The sequence below is a fragment of the Ovis canadensis genome, chromosome 13 (assembly GCF_042477335.2).
Source record: "Ovis canadensis isolate MfBH-ARS-UI-01 breed Bighorn chromosome 13, ARS-UI_OviCan_v2, whole genome shotgun sequence".
Classification (NCBI taxonomy): domain Eukaryota; kingdom Metazoa; phylum Chordata; class Mammalia; order Artiodactyla; family Bovidae; genus Ovis; species Ovis canadensis.
In genome coordinates, this window is record NC_091257.1 from 49,421,109 (window position 1) to 49,435,191 (window position 14,083).

The 14,083-nt window shown below is 41.2% G+C and overlaps 1 protein-coding gene across 19 annotated transcripts in view; it reads right to left on the minus strand.

Moving 5' to 3' along the window:
- SVIL (supervillin) overlaps positions 1–14,083 on the minus strand; it is a 258,674-nt gene that overhangs the window by 100,000 nt on the left and 144,591 nt on the right. For 16 of the 19 annotated variants that reach the window (XM_069547648.1, XM_069547643.1, XM_069547647.1 and 13 more), the window contains 2 exons: positions 11,935–11,992; positions 4,826–4,917 (listed from right to left, as the gene is read on the minus strand). The gene's annotated coding sequence lies outside the window, so the exon portion shown is untranslated. Of the gene's footprint in view, positions 1–2,382; positions 2,425–4,825; positions 4,918–11,934; positions 11,993–14,083 lie in introns of all 19 variants that reach the window. The other 3 variants (XM_069547646.1, XM_069547635.1, XM_069547636.1) reach the window with 1 other exon arrangement.

Genomic DNA, 14,083 nt, shown 5'->3' on the forward strand with positions numbered 1-14,083 from the left:
CTTGCCTGGAAAATCCTATGAACAGAGGAGCCTGGTGGGCTACAGTCCACGGGGTTGCAAAGAGTCGCACACGACTGAGCGACTGAGCACGGTGAGCACGAAGGCACACATTCTCATATTCACATATTAATTTTTCTGAACCATTTAAGAGTAAGTTGCAGCCTGATGCTCCTTTTAACTCTAAATCCTTCAGTGTCTCTTTCCTAAAAACAAGGGATTTTGAAAAATTAGATGCAAATGCCATAACTCAATTGACGGTATGCTGTGTCATATGTATATAACTAATACATGGTTCAGAAAATAGCAATATTCGTCATCATAAATCCAGATAGAAACTAGCACAGCTGGTCTAACTTATGTTGCAATAAATTTTCAAGTGCACTGAGACTTGTATGTACACTAAATTATCCCTTGCTAAAATCCCTGTGATTTTAGTCTGCTGTCCTTGTCTAAGAAATATGGATTCTATGACTCTATTTCTTCAGCAACTTCTGACAGGATTGCACTGGTCATTTTCCAAGTAAGGCAATTTAAGAGGATTTGACATCAGGGGCTATAATACTTTATAAAACTATTTAATTGCCTCATATACTCTGTAATAACATATAATAGCAATATGCAGGATAATTTGGTCTGTTAGGTGCTTTTCTTGGGAAGCATGGTTTCTTCAATTAGCTCTGAGGACAGGCTTTCTGGTAAAGTTATTGTTGATTTCAGTCCCCCAAGTCTGAATACAGTAGAATCTTCCAAAGAAATATAAGTAGTGGGGGGACTGCCAAGAACAGCTCTCCCCTTGCCTGCATTTGATACCACGGGCCAGGTCCAGAATATTCTGAATGCTGATCTTTTCTTCCCCAGGAGTAATCCACTTTAACTTTTACACTTGGATGGCAGCCACTAATACAAAGACCAGCAGCTTATAAAATAAAATCATTACAAACCTAGAGGAAAGAGGGGGAGGTGTGATGGCTATCAGAAGGGTTTTTGGGGGGATAATGAAAATGTTCTAAAATTGACTCTGCTGATCGATGCACGACTCTGTGAAGCTACCAAAAGCCACCAAACTGTCTACTTAAAATGGATAATTGTACAGTATACAGATTATAACTTGTTGAAGCTGTTAAAAAAAATAGAATCATATATTTTGTCCATTTCATAACTCCTAAATGGAAAATCTATTTTAATAGGATAAGCTTTATACTGGTAAAGGGTTTTAATCCCTTGATTACTTGTTCATGATACATGGGTAAAGGAAGTTCCTTAGAGAAAAATCAAAGATCATTTAAAAGCTCAATTTCACAGAAGCATCAATCCCGTCACTAAATGAACAGGAAGAAGCTTCTGTAAACTTATAAACCAACATGAAACTCCATGACATTAAAACTCATAATCAATTCTTATTTTTAACCTGTTATTACCAAGAACTGACAGAATACTGAATACACCTGTTAAGGTGGAGAAATAAAAAGACCTCAGGTAATACCTGAGGTCTTTCCAAATGTGTCTGCCCAAATTCACAAAGAGTAAAGACTATGAAATAAATCTATGGGAATTAAGATGAAATTCAGGGGAGGAGGGACCCTAATGCTTAAGAAGCATGTTTGAAAAACCTTGTTAATTTAGAAACATAAATCTGGTGAGTACATAATCATCTTTGATTAGGGAAAATCATGGTTTTTAATGACCAATTATGATAATGTCTAATAAAACTGGTTAATAAGTTTATACATTTTTAAATTGTTATATGTAGAGCTCATTGAGCTTTGAGGAATCTAGCATCTCCTCACATTGTTCTTAATTTTTCTGATCTTATTATTTATTATTTACTAAGAGAAGGAAAGGGGGGACAAAGAGAAGAGGAAACCTTTAGTATGCAACTTTCCATAATCAGTCAAATCTAAACCACTGCTAAAATCAGTTTGTTCATTCTTGCTCTTTATTTTGATCACCTTCACAGATTTTTACATTTGGCTTGGGCTTCCCTGGTGGCTCAGATGATAAAGAATCAGCCTGCAATGCAGAAGACTTGGGTTTGATCCCTGGGTCAGGAAGATCCCCTGGAGAAGGTAATAGCTACTACCCACTCCAGTATTCTTGCCTGGAGAATCCCATGGACAGAGGAGCCTGGTTAGCTATAGTCCATGGGGTCACAGAGTTGGACACTACTGAGCGGCTAACACTTTCAGTTTCACTCAGGTTAAATTGAGTTTGTCTTCTGAAAGAGTCTTACAAATTGGAAGGACTTTTCCATTTCACACCTGGGGTTCCAGGTGGGAACCCCGCACATAGGTGTCCTCCCCAGTTAATGAGATTACAGTGCAGTGCCTTTCACTTCCAGGTGCCATGAACGACCAGAATTTTCTTCCTCATATGAAATCTCACCTGCCTTCTTGGAATTCCACACATTCTTCTTATTTTGGACCTCTGGAGCAAAACAGAACAAGACTCTGTTTCAGTGGACAGTTTTGTTAAACACTTAAAAACTGGAAAATGTCCCTTCTTGAAGTTGTTACCACCAGGCCAAAACCCTGGGGTCCTTCTTCAAGCATCCATCCTCATCAACCTGTGTCCAGGAGTACGACTGGCTCAGTTCCTCAGGATGCATGTAAATTTGTCAGTGGGACTTTTAAAATTGATTTTGTTTCTGTTAAGAGAATATTTTTTCTGGTCTAATTTCGTCTGGGCTTGATCTCATGATTTACTGCTGCTATTTTCGGTTTTTATGTTTTTTTTTTTTTTCAGGACAGAAGAAAACCCTTGATCTTCTACCAGAACTGTTTCTTTTTTTAATTTATTTTTATTGAAATATAGTTGATTTCCAATATTTCAGGAATGTAGCAAAATGATTCAGTTTTATATGTGTGTGTGTCTGTGTATATATACACAGACACACAGACATATACATACATATATACATTTTCAGATTCTTTTCTATTATAGGTTATTATGAGATACTGAATATAGTTTTCTATGTTAAACAGTAGGTCCTTGTTGTCACTTTTATATACAGTATAAAATCTTATAATTAATAGAATTATAATTAATTATTAATGAATCCCCAACTCCTAATTTATCCCTCCCCAGCTTTCTCTTTGATTACCATAAGTTTGTTTTCTAGGTCTGTGAGTCTGCTTCTGTTCTGTAAGTTCATTTGTATCATTTTTTCAGATTCCATGTGTGAGTGATACATGGCATTCTTCTTTCTCTGACTCTTTTTTTAATCCATTCCTCTGCTGATGGACATTTAGACTACTGCCATGTCTTGGCTGTTGTAAATAGTGCAACTTTGAATGTGGGTGTGCCATGTATCCTTTCAAATTAGAGAATTATATCTTTTTTGAGTATATGCCCAGGAGTGGGATTGCTGGAAAAGCTGTTTATTCTGAAGCAAAGTTTACACAGCTCGTTTGGGATAAACACAGTTTGTGAGTTGGTACTCCCCTGAGTTAGTGTTACAGTTGGTAGAAATAAATATCAGGTAATGCTCGTATTATTTCATGGGCAATACTAGGACGTAGAGGGCTGGTAGCTGATGCAAATAGTTGACTGCATGTACATCTCAACCAGTGCAAGTGTGAACTCACCAGATGTGAGTGTCTACTTGGATAAGAAGAGAGATGTTTAAGATGCACTTTGCACTGCTTGCTCAGTGTGTTGCTCAGTTGGGAGCTGAAAGATATCCTAGCACTGGAAAGCCTCAGGAGGCTGGAAGCAGTGGGAGGGGGTGGACAGAAAAGAAACGGGCAAGTAAGCAGAGCTCATCACCCCTGGAGAAGGTGAAAAGTAGGAGAGAGATGAGATGAGGCTGATTCTAGGACTGCTCTCTTATCCGCGATGCCAGCTTCCAGCAAAAACTTGAGGATGCCTAAAATGAAAGGAAGGGACTCATGGTACGGTGAAGTCCATCTACAGAGGAATGGATAAAGATGTGGTACTTACTATGGAATATTACTCAGCCATAAAAAGAAATGAAATTGGATCATTTGTAGAGATGTGGATGGACCTAGAGACAGAGTGAAGTCAAAAAGAGAAAAAGAAATATTGAATATTAATACATATATGTGGAATCTAGAAAAAATGGTGTAGATGATCTTCCCTGCAAAGCAGAAATAAAAGACATAGGTGTAGAGAACAAGTATATGGACACCACGGGCAGAAAGGTGGAGTGGGATGAATTGGGGGATTGGGACTGACATATATACACTCAGTTCAGTCAGTTCAGTTGCTCAGTCATGTCTGACTCTGCGACCCCATGGACTGCAGCACGCCAGGCCTCCCTGTCCATCACCAACTCCTGGAGTTCACTCAAACTCATGTCCATCGAGTCAGTGATGCCATCCAACCATCTCATCCTCTGTCGTCTCCTTCTCCTGCTTTCAATCTTTCCCAGCATCAGGGTCTTTTCCAATGACTCAGTTCTTCGCATCAGATGGCCAAAGTATTGGAGTTTCAGCTTCAGCACCAGTCCTTCCAATGAATACTCAGGACTGATTCCTAACTAGTAAGAACCTACGGTATAGCACAAGGAACTCTACTCAGTGCTCTGTGATGACCTAAATGGGAAGGAAATCCAAAAGAGAGTGGATCTATGCATAGCTGATTCACTTTGCTGTACAGTAGAAACTAATGCAACATTGTAAAACCACAATACACGAATAAAGAATAATTTAAAAAAATAAAAATGTGACAAAAGAGGTTATTTAATTAAGGTGGCTTTCTTGATGAGGCAGAAAGGGGCACCAAGGAGAACTGAGCTGGGGATTAGGGAAAGAGTTCTCCAGGAAAATCAGATAATATATTTACATGCCCCAGATAGAAGTCTTACCTTTAGGAAGGGCAGCTAAAAGCTGAGCATCGATCCTTCTTTTGTGGTTAGCAAGCTGTTCTTTGTCTTCAAGCAAGAACTCTTTCTGAAAGCTAAAAATGATTCCATTAAGAAAATGTTTAAAGTCCTTTTAAACCCAGGTATCTGATATGAACTGAGATATCACAGAACATAAAAATTATGGTACTGTTGTACATAGTTAAACATGTGTGTATAGATTACAAGTAAAATATTTTATTTGGGAGAGTTAATAGGTAGCTTTTTTTCAATTATTCATGGTTATATTAATATGATTTTGGGGTGCAACTAAATAATTACATCAGCATAGGCGGCAGGGGGTGGGAGGGATGTGAGGGTATGTGTGGTCTCTGGTGGCTAAAAACATCACTGCACTAGGAGATGGATGCCTCTGTTCAGACTGACAACCTCTTCAAGGGCCACCAGCAGCTGTGCAAACTTGAACGAATCACTCAACCTCTCTGTGCTACAGTCTTCCTCAGAAAATCAGTGACTTGTGTAGGTGCTCTACGCACTCTCTTCCGCTGTTGAAACTAAAGTAACAAACATCTTCAATCAAACAAAAATCAAAGCATGGAGAAGAGCTGTGAAAGGTTCATGAAACTTTGTCCAGGGGTAAAAAAAAAAAGAAATGGGACTTCCTGGTGGCCCAGTGGTTAAGACTCTGCCTTTCCAATGCAGGGGGTGAGGGTTCAATCCCTGGTTGGAAAATTAAGATCCTGTGCGCTGTGTCGGTACAGGCTTACCAACCAGCTCCTTTGCTCTGCCCACCCTTCCCAGCCTCCCAAAGCACTGGTTTCTCAGTACCTGCTGGTGGCATAAATACTGGCCCCACTGCTGCTCTTCAAGCTCCCACAGGACTCAGCAATCTCTAAGTTGGAAGGAAGACACATGGGCACACTCACCAAGGGTGTGTGTGTGTGTGTGTGTGTGTGTGTGTGTGTGCGTGCAAACACACTCCTGGGACCACTGTTGTCTTCGTCTTACAGATCAGGAAACTGCCCAGTGCTTTGCTCCAGGACACACGTGCAGCAAGAACAGTACGCAAGGTGCAAATCTAGCTTCTGCTCTGACACTGTGCGCGCGCAGCTGGCCCAAGACTTGGAGCCCACAAGTTCAAGGCCTCCAGGGGAATGCTCCTGGAGTGGGCAAGACCAGAGCTGCTGCCTCAAAGGAAGAGAACAAACCTAGGGAAACAGGAAACTCATCTTCCCCAACATGATCACCTCCAGAGAGGCGGTGATAAACCCGTAAACAAACCCAGCACCAAGCTGACCTTTCCCGTGGATGGTCCCCTGTCTGTGGCTCCGCCTTGCAGAGGTGTGTCCACAGAGGCCCAAGAGGAGACTGAGGAAGTGCTGTGGGTGCTATGAAGGGGGCGTACCAATCACTTATATCCTAGATACAAATTAAATTTCAAGGATTGTCTGTATACTCCAAAATACTGCCATCCCATCTTCCTAGAACCAAGCTCATCAAAAACCCTTAGCTACTGCTTATAAATGTGGAATGCTTATACTCATAAACAGCAGTGCCATGTATTCATATCAGTTAATAAAAAGTCTTGAGAATAAGTAGGCTTTGGAAACCATACTTCAGGTGGCTTGAAAACCCTAAGACACCCCCTGCTCAGGTCAAAAACTTGGAATAAGCACTGACTTCTCAACATTGAATTGTAACGCAGTGACAGTTCTCAGTGTTTTTTCAGAAGTATGATGTAATCTAAACTTAAAACATTAAACAACTGCAGAATGGCACTCTACTTAAGGAGTGACATGCTATCAATATTTTAATTGACTATTTAACCACTTGAAACATTCCAACAAGTTCTGTAATTTCTCTGGGAAACAAAAATCTCAGGAAGAAAATTCTATATTACAAGGAATGATGCAAACCCTGAAGTATTCAGCTCCCAGACCACTGACCTTGGAGCACAAATATTATCTCATATTTTCAAAACTGAACATCTGTGTTTCTATTTTCCCCCTTTTATCTGCTCATCAAAAAGCTCAATGAAGCTGCTTAAGGAAGACTAAAAAACTACCCTCTTGTTAAACATTTCACTGAACTTGCACAGAGTGGGGTTCATAATCCATCACCCTACATCCCTGGCTTCATAGGCATTTCCTTTCTTGAAACAAACTACAGATGTGTCTGCAGTGATGGGCCAGGACAGCCTCTCACGGGTGGTCAGAAACCATGAAAACCATAACACATTAGGGAAATCTCTCCTGCCTCTTCCCATGGCTGACTGTGAATACTGTTTCCTCCTCAAGTCTCTTTCTCCAGCTTCCTTCCATCTTGGCTAGTCTTGCTCCTGGTCTGGGCCTCAGTTTAAGGTCACTTCCTTAAGGAAGAACCCTGTGACCCCGTGCCCACCTACTGGCACCAAATCTACACTATGTGCCTCCGTTTATTCTCTCATGTGACCCTGTTTTCCTATTTATGGAACATATTACAAATGTCTCATTTTAACTTGCTGATTTTAAAAAATACTTTAAAAATCTATAAATGTACAGTGAATGAATTGGCTCCAATAAAATATTTCAAATATTTACGACAACTACTCTGAAGTATTTTTTTTTTAAGATTTTATTTTTTTGAGGTGGACCATCTTTAAATGGTCTTCATTTAAAGCAGCTCCACAACACTGCTTCTGTTTCATGGGTTGTTTTTTTTTTTTTTTTTTTTGACCCCACAGCATGTGGGATCTTAGCTACCCAACCAGGGATTGAACCCACAGCCCCTGCCCTGGAAGGTGAAGTCTAAACCACCAGACCACCAGGGAAGTCTCCTGAAGTATTTCATGTATACACTTTACACACTGTGGATATGATGGGCAAAGAACATGACAAATACTGAGACTCATTAGAAGGGCGTGTATGTGATAACGCTTCCTCCCTTCCTTCCTCTCCTTCTCTTCTCTTTAAAATAACGCATAATTGGGAAAACATCGCTCCTCATTACCTTCGCCCACCTTGCCCGTATGTGTGAAAATATGTGTGTGTCTGCATGCTTATAAAGTAGTCTATTTTTCAGGTCTCCAACCTCAAGGTAAAATTTTCTTACTGGAATCCACATGGCTGCCTTTATACTTCTTTCTTGCTGTTAATACCTCTCTCTCCAATTTCCTCCAAGTAACTACTAACCTCTGACTGCTAACCAATGACTACTAACCAAAGATGACTACTAACCACCAATGTCTAGTAACCAGTGACTACTAACCAATGAGGAAGTAGATGGGCCATAGGAAGAATAAGGAAGATGGGCTGGAACCAAGGACTCTGACTTACGATTGTCACAAGAGCTGTGACCGATGCAAGTTTCCCCAAATCAATGTGAAACCAGACTTTGAGGAAAGTCACGCCTCTATCCTGGACTTCTGACACCTGGCGGCACCAGTCAGCAGTGAAAATGCAGGCAGGACACACTGGTGAAGCGATCTGGACCATTCACGAACAAGTAACTCATGTGCTCATCTAAAGGCTGGTTGCTGCTAAGTCGCTTCAGTCATGTCCGACTCTGTGCGACCCCATAGGCAGCAGCCCACCAGGCTTCCCCGTCCCTGGGATTCTCCAGGCAAGAACACAGGAGCGGGTTGCCATTTCCTTCTCCAATGCATGAAAGTGAAAAGTGAAAGTGAAGTCGCTCAGTCGTGTCCAACTCTAGCAACCCCGTGGACTGCAGCCTACCAGGTGAAAGTACTGGAGTGGGGTGCCATTGCCTTCTCGGAATGGCTGGTTAGACACTTACAAATGTCCTCCCCCACAGCCCCAGCATCACTCTCTTTTCATTCTCTGAATCAGAGGCACCCAGAGCAGCATCGCTGGGGGAGCCCGAGCCCTGGATGCCGGACTATGTCCCTCCTCATGATCACCTACATGGGGGTCAGGGGGTCTCTGCCCAGACCACCTCTCTGGGCCTTGGTGGGTTCCCACAGCTCCAGTAAAAGGTGGGATCCTCTATTTCACCATGAAACTGTCTCTCCATATATAACTAAAGTATATGCAACAGTCTTCATTTTGGGGAATTAAAATTTTAATAGCTTCTAATATGAATAAATGGTGCTTTCCTGGTGGCTTAGTTGTAAAGAATCTGCTTGTCAATGCAGGAGACATGGGTTTGATCCCTGGGTGGGGAAGATCCCCTGGAGAAGTGGCAACCCGCACCAGTATTCTTGCCTGGGAAATTCCATGGACAGAGGAGCCTGGAGGGCTATAGTCCATGGGGTCACAAAGAGTTGGACATGACTTAGTAATTCAACAACAACAACAATATGAAGAAACACCTTTAATATGCTTTTTGTTTCCTCTGAAATGGAGCTCCCTTCTTCATGACTAATTCTTTCATACTTCTAGCTCTTTCCTCTACTTCAGTGATCCAAGAAAAGATTGCCCTTCATGCTTCCATGATAATTTTTTTTAACATGTCCCATTAACCTACTTAAATGCCCAGTAAGACAATAAAAGGACATTTTGTTAAAGTGAGAGCAGGCTATCCTGTGGTTATTACCTTCTATCTTTTTTTAAAAATGGGATGTCCTAATAAATATTCTGTTCCACACAGTGAAGGGCTTCCCAACAACTTAACTCTGCTACTGAAGTTTAGTTACAAGACATGGAAAGGAACATCCCTGGTGGTCCAGTGGTTAAGACTTCATGCTCCCAATGCAGGGGACATGGGTTTGATCCCTGGTCAGGGAACTAAGATCCCACAAGTCCAGAAAAAAAAAGATAAGGGAGATGTAATCCGTAACCTCACGTTCCCACGTCTGGTGTCTGGGTAACTAGATTTCTTTGAAGGAGGCAGGTTCTCGTACTTCCAGCCCATTTTACATTTGGGACCAGAGCCTGGGGGCCACTGTTTTAATAGGTGCACATGAAATACCACCACTGTTTCGGAACCGCTATGTCCCTCTGAGTCTCTCTCCCTAAACTGACTGACCTGAGCTCATACTTCATACTTTCCCTTCAAAAAGCAGCGCTTGTCTGTCTCCTCTCCCCCAGCCCCAACCCCCCGTTCAGTTCAGTTGCTCAGCTGTGTCCAACTCTTTGTGACTCCATGAATCGCAGCATGCCAGGCCTCCCTGTCCATCACCAACTCCCGGAGTTTACCCAAACTCATGTCCATCGAGTCCCTGCTCTTAGTCACGTATTAAGTCGACAACAGCTAAACCAACCTGCTAGTGATGTATTCGAAACAAAGTGGCCATGATCTGAATGTTTGTGTTTCCCGGAATTCATAGGTTGAAATCCTGACCCCCAAGGGTGAAGATATTAGGAGGTGGGGCTTCTGGAAAGTGATTCGGTCATGAGAGTGGAGCCCTCGTGAATGAGATCGGTGCCCAATCCCACAAGAGAGGATGCAAGACATAGGGCAGTGGGCAACCTGGAGGAGGGTCATCACCCCATAACAGTGCACCCTGACCTCAGACTTCCAGCCTCCAGGTGTGAGAAATACTTTCTAGCCACTTATAAAATAAATTTTATAAGCCACCCAGTCTATGAGAGTGAACAAATTAAGACACAAGTCTTAGCTTCTATTAAAAAGAAAGCAAAGATGAGAAATAAGGGAGATTGGATCAAGTACCAGAAGAGTAAGGTTTCATGAGTCAAATAAGACACCCTTACTAATGACCATGCCTCCTCACTGCTGTAGTTTACCTTATACTAGTGATAAGATGTGGATGAGATTCATCAGAGTTTATCCCATCAGTGTGTTCACAAGGTCAAATCTAACATTCTCAAACGCAGAGCCAGGCTTGCTTGGCTAGGCACTGGTGACACAACAGCTTATCCCAATGTTTTGAGATGCAAACTTTTAAAGTAAAGAAACAATGCCTTATGTCATACATTAGGAACAAAAGCATCTAAGTGGAATGAAGGGTAGATCTGGGTTGGGGAACTTTATTAAAAGCAGGCTGACTTAGCAGTGCACTCAGCCAGCAAAGATTCTTTTTGTATTGGCACTAGTGGTAAAGAATCTGCCTGCGGATGGTGGTAAAGAATCCACTAGTGGTAAAGAATCCCTTTATTCCCGCGTAATAATGTGGATACTGAAATCCACATCTCTGTGTGTTCAGAGACCATCATTTTATGTCTCCATTTGAAAATCTCAAAATCTGTTAGGGACAGCCATCTATGAGGCTACATCTGAAATATAGCTACCTTATTAGGCATAAAGTTTAATTTTTCTATTATCTCACCTCAGTGATGTATGTACCATGGAGTTTTAGCATATCGGGTACATCAAATAGGTACCCATAATATCCTGCAGCCAATGGAATGGAAGGGCAGAAAGGTTAAGAGACCAGGCAACTTGAACTTACCTGGACAGGTGAGTGGGTGGATGGGTGGAGGGAGAGAAGTAAGGGGAGAAGAATAGGTCAGAAGGAAGAGACAGAGGGAGGAAGAACAAGACTAGACCCTTTCTTAAAAAACCAAAAGCATATGTGTGGATAACTGATTCACTGTGCTGTACAGCAGAGACTGGTACAACACTGTAAATTAACTATACTTCAATTTAAAAAAAAAAAAGAACAATAACAACAAGCCAAAAGCTCCCTTACTCAAAGGATAGATTGCAAAAAGGGTATCATATCCTTAGAGGCAGATATGAGAAAGAAAAGAACTTGTAAAGAAAAGCCCTTTACAAGTTTGCAATTACAGAGACACCAATAGGCCATTTTGCAAATAGTTCTCAAGTGTGTGTTCAGTCTGGCTCTTTGTAGACCTGGACTGTAGTCTGCCAGGCTCCTCTGTCCATGGAATTCTCCAGGCAAGAATACTGGAGTGGGTTGCCATTTCCCACATCAGGGGATCTTACTGACCCAGGGATCGAACCCATACCTCTTCTGTCTCCCACTTTGGCAGGCGGATTCTTTACCACTAGTGCCAATACAAAAAGAATCTTTCCTGGCTGAGTGTACTGCTAAGTCAGCCTGCTTCACATGTTTTAATAAGTTAAACTCTGGAGAGAAAATATTTGTTTTAAAACATTTAAAACTCAAGGATTAGAAATTTAGGAGAATAATTTCTAAAGCTCCTACAAATCTTCGAAACTTAAGATTTCTTGAACAAAGACTTCTTTACCTTGGAACTTTTCTTTGACACGGGAATCCAACGAGGCTTAAGTTTTTCTTGTTCAAATCTAAGGGGAAAGAAATAATGTAAGAATGAAATACCCACACAGTAACTTAAAAAAAACAAAACTCCAGTGGGAAAAAAAATCTTCATGCTCCCTTTAAGACCATGTAAGAAAAAGGAAACTGTGAACAAGAAATATGAATACAGAAAATACAGACACCTTTAAGCATCAAACCCCACCACATGCATTTTACTTAGGAATTGGTTAATAGTAGCCAAGATACTTCATGGGTTAACAAAAAATTCTGACATAGTTCAATGCTACCATTCAAATTCTCTATGGTTACAAGAATAACTCCAAAGCAATTAAATACTGAAAAACATAGCTATTATCCTCAGGGGCAAAAAAGGGGAAAAAAATTAAACAATTTTGATCCAGGTAACCAGCAAGGTTTAAAATCATCACTGCCTGGTATATTTGATGCTTTTAAAGAAGGCACAGCAGGAGTTGGGGTGCATGAGGGGTTGGTGAACAGTGGAAGGGACACTTCAGCTGTGTTTTTATTGCCTTCATTAAAATCTAAATGATAATGACACCTCAAATTTGCCACTTATTTATTTTTGAAGACAAGACATATATTACATAAAGACAGCTGGTAACAATCGCATCCAGCAAAAACACACATCCGAGTGAACTGGTTAATGAAAACCAGGCACAGGCAAATTTATAACCGGCTTTGGGTAAGTAATCTGTTTTACAGCTTGTGGCATAGCAACTGTTTGTCCACCCAGAAAACCACAATTAGACCACTTACAGAAATTTCTTCCCCTATGGAAGAGCCTTTAACTGCTTAATATTTAGGGGCAGAAGTTTGAGGAAAAGGAGGTACAAGATATACCAGCTGCTGACATGTCATTACTTATCACATACATTCCGAATCCTGGAATTTGGAAATTCGGACCAACTAGAGAAACACAATACAAAGGTATAATGCCAATTAAACATCTAGGCTTTTTGGCTAATTACACAAATATCCTTGTTATGTGCTTAGAAAAAGAGAACTTGGTTCAAAAAGCAATCATATATTGCAGAAGCAAATTCCTAAATCTGATGCCTCAGTTGTTCAAATCTCTTCCCAATCGTGCATTTGGATTGGAAAATACTTTCACAGACAATGGCCAAATTTCCAATATGATATTCAAGATAACCTACAGATTTCTTTTTAGTTCAATCTGTGAACCTAATCTGAGATGCCACTTCAGTAGTTAAATTGAAAGCACATCTTATCCTGGGGGCTCAAAAGGAAGCCACTAAGAAGACAACATTTTTGTTCCAAACAGCCTCCCATGAAGATTTCATAAAAAGGCAAACACACACCACTGCCTACTGGAAAAAATTTAGTAGATATAACATTTGGTTTAGAAAAATATTTCAGTTAAAGAACAGCACATCCAGAACTTAATCCAAAGTTTGAGCATTCTGATGTAATCTGCAATGCTTCCTTCATAAAGGCTCTAGTGGTTTAGCAATTTCTTTAACGTACAACAGAAAAAAAGCCACCTTTCTCAGCGATCCCCAGATATGCTAATTTATAAAGTCAATGAGATATTTAAAGCATCCTTTGAGAAAACCACAGAACAGTATAACGGGGCATCCAAGGTAAAATGGAAGATGCAAGACATTCATGATTCTATTAAATAGACACTTGAGGGCATTTTCCATTTCTCTCTCCTTACCTTGTTTCTCAGAGAACTTGAAAGTGCCCAGGTAGCTGGGAATCCCTGGACTTCTGAACATGGCTGCACACATCAAGTTCGGGGACAGAGCCTGCTCTACAGCTAATTCTCAAGCAGCCACAGCCTGCGGCCCGTCTGAGCAAAACTGGGTTGAGCTTTTCACAGCGCAAGGCAGTCAGGCACTGATGTCCTTGAGAGCAGAGTAAACGCAAAGCGAGACACTGCAGGCTGGAAGAGCTCAGACCCCGTAATCAGATTACAAGCAGAAATTAGGCCTGTGGATGCTGAAATAGACTGGATTCCAGTGATGGGACATTTATGAGGTTACACTTCCGAGTCATGGCCGAACCACAGCTCCTGCGTCGGCTAAGGAGACGATGTTGTAAACCTAACCACCGTCAGGAGAGGCAGGACAGCT